The following is a 6,000-nucleotide window of genomic DNA, read 5'->3' as shown; positions in this document are numbered from 1 at the left end:
TTTATTCTTGGTCGGGAGTGCCTTGAAGTGTGTATACATGAGTTTTAAGTTAAAATGTCTGCAGAAACTGATTAATCTTTCACCATTTCTGTTCGTTCTGTTATGTGCTGGGTAGTCCCCCAAAATCTTCCTGTACCTTCTTTCTTTACCTATCTGAGCACTGAAATCACCAACCAAAATTTTCACATGGTATTGTGGAATTTTTGGAGTTGTGTCTTCAAGAATATCCCAAAAGTCATCTATCTTCTACTTTTCTTGTTATCGTCATTTATCGGCACACGTGCATTGATAATCGTGTACGCTTTATTGCCAGATCTAAAGGATAGAAACGAGATCCTCTCTGTTGGTGAGGTGAAGTTGATGATGGACTCCAGAATGTTACATACGTACATACATATCAACAGTATTCAAACAAATTAAGAACAAGAAACTGTTGAGTACAATTCCCTTAGTATTTTCAACCATAAATTTGGAGCCAACAGTAAATGTAATGCTAATGGTATATTTCAATGTTATTATTATATCAGCCAATATATTGCAAATTATCTACACAAACGTGATTCACTATGTTTTAACGGCTTCTTCAATGCATTACATTATTTGGATCAATAATATACACAATGCAATATCTCATTTTGTAAATAAATAAATAACTGTTAACTATTTAAATGATATTTATAACATAAGGTTACAGAAAATATAGTGAAATTTAAGGCATTGTTATATCTGTTCTGGGGGTTTCGTACGTTTAGCGCTATTCGTTTTGGAATTGTATTTCAAGAATCCATTGTTAGAGTATTTTTAGGTTATACAACTTGCAATCTCGGAAAGTAATTGAAAACCCTCTGATAGCTGGGCAGAACGCATGATGTATTATATATATATAAATGAAATCGAAACGACCGTGTTTCTGTACATTGACTATTTTGGCGAAATTTTCCTACATTTATCCGTTTCAGATGTAATAATGACCATCTGTATATTTTTTAGCTTTGGTATCTGTTTGTCTATTTGTTTGTCTGAGTTCTTATAACTTGAAAACTGCTGGATATGCTGAATTACCAAACGCGATATTTAGAATTCCAGCTCTCCTTGGGTAGGTTTTAGGGCCAATATTATTTCTGAATACCTAAATTTACTGGGGGTTTATTCGAAACCGAAGCCATGATTTTGCACTCCCGCAAAATATGCACATCGAAAATTAATGGGAATCTACCATCTTTAACGGAAATCAATTTCTAAAACTTTTTTCTCATGTGCATCATTTCGATAGGAGGATTAAAAAGGGAGATATCATGATCGGTCGGTTTTTCAGGCCAAGTCCAGCGGACATAACCTAAAAGATGCTGTACGTGGAGCAGATTCCTTATCTATTTATATAAATAAAATCGTAACGACCGTGTGTCTGTACATCGACTATTTTGGCGAAATTTTCGTGCAGCTATCCGTTTAAATGGTAATAATGACCATCTGCATATTTTTGGCTTTAGTTTCCTGAATGTGCTCATTTTTACCACCCTCCCCTAAAATCAAGAATGCGGCACAATCTGCCAGACGAGCTAGAAAATTGAAATTTGGAAAAATTATAAGTTTTATCCTGTAACCGACGGAAAACTTCCGAGATCTTTAAATTTTTAACTTTTTATCTTCGAAGAATATCGAAATATCGAGGCAATTCTAATGACGGTGCAGACCTTCGTTTCGAGGTATTTCGTGGCTAAACGGTAAATCCTATCACAAAACGGATGGCACAATCTCGGTTCAAATTGGAGTGATCTACAGCTTTGGTCCTATGACTTTTTGTTGTATCTCTCTCTATTATACGTTAGATTTGGCTGTATTTCTCGATTGTATGTAAATTTTGTGATTTTTACACGTATATTTCATTGTTTGACACACTTATAAGAAAGATAGAGTCTTCAAACTTTGTACACACATTGATACAACCAATAGCCACATGTTAACCAAATTTCATGATTCTACCTTACATATAAGTATAAAAAAATAATGTAAAGTGTAAAAACGTACCCAAATTTCACACTATTCAAATATTCGAACTCAATCTGAACCATAAATATTGGAGATACGAGAAAATATTTTAGGACCAAAAATATAGAGCTATAAACTGGGCGTCTGATGGCATAAACCGTTTGTTGATATTATGTACCGTTTAGGTGCAGTAAATCTCGAAATTAAGGCCTGCACTTATAAACGTGAGCGTGATTATGTGGCATCTATATAAATAAAATCGTCACAACCACGTGTCTGTACATTGACTATTTTGGCGAAATTTTCCTACAGTTATCCTCTTCAGGTGTAATAATGACCATCTGCATATTTTTTTAGCTTTATTGTCTGTTTTTCGGTTTGTCTGTCTGTTTGTTTGTTTGTCTGAGTTCTTATAACTTGAAAACTACTGGATATATTTCTACCAAACTTGATATTTAGAATCCATTTGTCCTTGGGTAGGTTTTAGGGTTAATATTATTTCTGAGTACCTAAGTTTGCTGGGGGGTGAATCGAAATCGAAACCATGATTTTGCACTCCCGCAAAATATGCACATCCAAAATTAATGGAAATCTACCATACTTAATGGAAATCAATTTCTAAATCTTTTTTCTCTGTGCATAAGTTTGATAGGAGTATTAATAAGGTAGATATTATGAACGGTCGATTTTTCAGGCTAAGTACAGCGTGTGTCTGTACATTGATTATTTTGGCGAAATTTCCGTACAACTATCCATTTAAAGGGGAATAATGGCCATCTGCATATTTTTTACATATAGTTTCCTCATTTTTAACCCCTCCCCCAAAATCAGGATTGTAGCACTATCTACCAGACGAGCTACAAAATATAAATTTGGCAAAATTGTACGGTTTAGCCTGTAACCGACAGAAAATTTCAAGATCTTTCAATTTTTCACTTTTTATCCTCGAAGAATATCGAAATATTGAGGCAATTCTAATGACGGCGCAGACCTTCGTTTCGAGATACGGCGTGGATAAACGGTAAGTCCTATCACGAAACGGATGGCACAATCTCGGTTCAAATTGGAGTGATATATAACTTTGGCCCTATGACGTTTTGCCGTATCACTGTCCCTTGTGTGTTAGATTTTTGCTTATTTCTCAATTGTAAGTAAATTTTGAACTTTTTACACGCATAATTTATACTTTGAATCACTTATAGGAGAGATAGAATCATCAAATTCTACACAACCAGTGGCCCACACAGTAGCCATATGTGAGCCAAATACAATGTTTGTAGCTGTCAGATAATTATCCGAAAAGTAATGCACTGTGAGACAATTAATTTTTGGTACTTTGCTTTACGGCGCACCGACACACATAGGTCTTATGGCGTGAGACAATCTTACCCAAATTTCACCCTATTCACTGTTTCTAACTCAATCTGACCCATGAATAGATGAGATACGAGAAAATATCATAGGAACAGCCATTTAGACCGTTAAATACGGCGTCTTATGGTACAATCCGTTTGTCGATATGACGTACAGTTTAGCAGCAGTTAATCTGTAAATGAAAGTCTGCAATATTTTAAACATTCATATACTTTTGTAGGAGCCTCTGTGGCTCAGACGGCAGCGCGTCGGCCTCTCACCGCGGTTGAAATCCCGGTCATTCCATATGAGATTTGTGCTGGACAAAGCGGAGGCGGACAGGGTTTTCTCCGGGTACTCCGGTTTTCCCTGTCATCTTTCATTCCAGCAACACTCTCCATTCGCATTTCATAGCATCTATCAGTCATTAATAAATCACTTTGGGAGTGGCGACCCCATCGTACTAATAGCCTATAACTGCTTCATTCATCACATCCATGACCCGGTCATTGACTGGAAAACAGGTTGTAAGTTTTCATTTTCATACTTTTGTATGTCGATATATAGTCTATATTGATGTCGATTTGTAGCAATCAAGAAAGGGTGTGTCTGCTATTGTAATCATACTCCCCACATCGACTTTGACTGGCAGTAGGTATGGAGTCCTTTTCCACCTCCTGTGTAAGTGGCGTTAGTAAGGAGGGCCCACCATTGTAAAGAATAATTCCCTTCTCGATTTCACTTGCAGAAGGCAATTTTGTTCAAAATTCCCCTGCCCGATTGTGTTTGGCTGTGGAGCAAGGGTGCCCGCCATTATGAACAAATGTACCCATCTAAAATGTGACTGGCATTAGGCATAGTGGCCTGCTATTTTAATAGAAACTCACGAACTCGGTGTGATTGGCAGTAAGCTGACTGGCATTAGGAAAAGGGGCCTGTCATTATAATGATAATAGCACAACTCAATTTTGACTGGTAGTAGGGAAGTTACTCGCCATTATAATACAAACTCCTCAACTGTAATCTGTCTGGAAGTAGGAAAGGGGGCCTGCGGTTGTAACGAAAACTTTCCAAATCGATTGTGACCCGCATTAGGCAATAGGGCCTGCCATCATAATGTAAACTTCCCAACTCCATTGTGAATGGCGGTAGGCAAGTGAGCCTGCCGTTATCATCACAACTCCGCAATTCACGCTTTACATTGGAATCAACGTATGGGGACCTCCCCATGCTCTTTCTCGGATAACGCTAAGAGACATGCAATTAAAAAATCTTATTCACTGCATGTACGGTAATTTACTTCGATATCCGTATACAATATAGAAGACCGTAGCGAAGCACGGGTATATTTGCTAGTTACATATATATATAAAATCGATATGGGGAGTTTTCATTGCAATGGCAGGCCCCATTTTCAACTTACAGACAGATAACAGTTGAGGAAGTTTGATTATAATGGCAGGCACGTTCCCTACTGCCAGTCAATATATATATATATACATATACTAGCAAAAGTACCCGTGCTTCGCTACGGTATTCTACATTGTATACGGATATCGAAGTAAATTACTGTACATGCAGTGAATAAGATTTTTTAAATTCCATATCTCTTAGCGTTATCCGAGAAACAGCATAGGGAGGTCCACATACGTTGTTTCCAATGTAAAGTGCGAGTTGTGAAGTTGTGATGATAACGGCAGGTCCACTTACCTACTGCCATTCACAATCGAGTTGGGAATTTTCATTATAAAGGCAGGCTCCATTGCCTACTGCGCGGTCATAATCGATATGGAGAGTTTTCATTGCAATTTCAGGCCCCATTTCCTACTTTCAGAGAGGTAATAGTTGAGGAATTTTTATTATAATGGAAGGCACGTTCCCTACTGCCAGTCAAAATTAAGTTGTGCTGTTATTATTATAATCACAGGCTCCTTTTCCTAATTCCAGTCAGCTTACTGCCAGTCACGCCAAGTTGGGGAGTTTCCATTATAATAGCAAGCCACTATGCCTAACGTCAGTCACATTTTAGATGGGTAAATTTGTTTATAACGATTGGCACCCTTGCCTACTGCCAAACACGGTCGGGTAAACGAGTTTAGAAAAATGTTCCATGTTCCCTAGCCTTCTGCCAGTCAAATCGAGAAGGAAATTATTAATTACAATGGTACACAGGTGTTGGAGAAGGACCCCATTCCTACTGCCAATCAAAGTTGATGTGGGGAGTATTGATGACAATAGCAGACGCTCTCTTGCTGACACTCATTATCGATTTGTAAAGTATTAACTACAATGGCACACACATCCTTTCTAGATCGCTACAAATCGACAAATGAATAAATATAGATCGACATAATAAAGTATTTATTTATTTGTTTGTTTATTTATTTATTTAATTATTTGTCACAAGTCTGTACAGAGTTCTCCTCCACATTTAACAGACACTATGCATGAAGTGAATAACTGAATGGCTACATGAATGCATGAATGAATGAATTAATGAATGATTGCGTGCCTGATTTGTATTCATGCATGCATGAATGAATAAACACTTCTCTCCCAGTCACGGATAATAACCAACAGAGGAGAGAGCATTCCTAATTGAATGAGTCGATGGATGAATGCATGTTTGGATTTATGAATGAATGAATGAATAAATAA

The sequence above is a fragment of the Anabrus simplex genome, chromosome 1, assembly GCF_040414725.1.
Source record: "Anabrus simplex isolate iqAnaSimp1 chromosome 1, ASM4041472v1, whole genome shotgun sequence".
In the NCBI taxonomy this organism is placed as follows: domain Eukaryota; kingdom Metazoa; phylum Arthropoda; class Insecta; order Orthoptera; family Tettigoniidae; genus Anabrus; species Anabrus simplex.
This window is presented reverse-complemented; position numbering follows the sequence as displayed.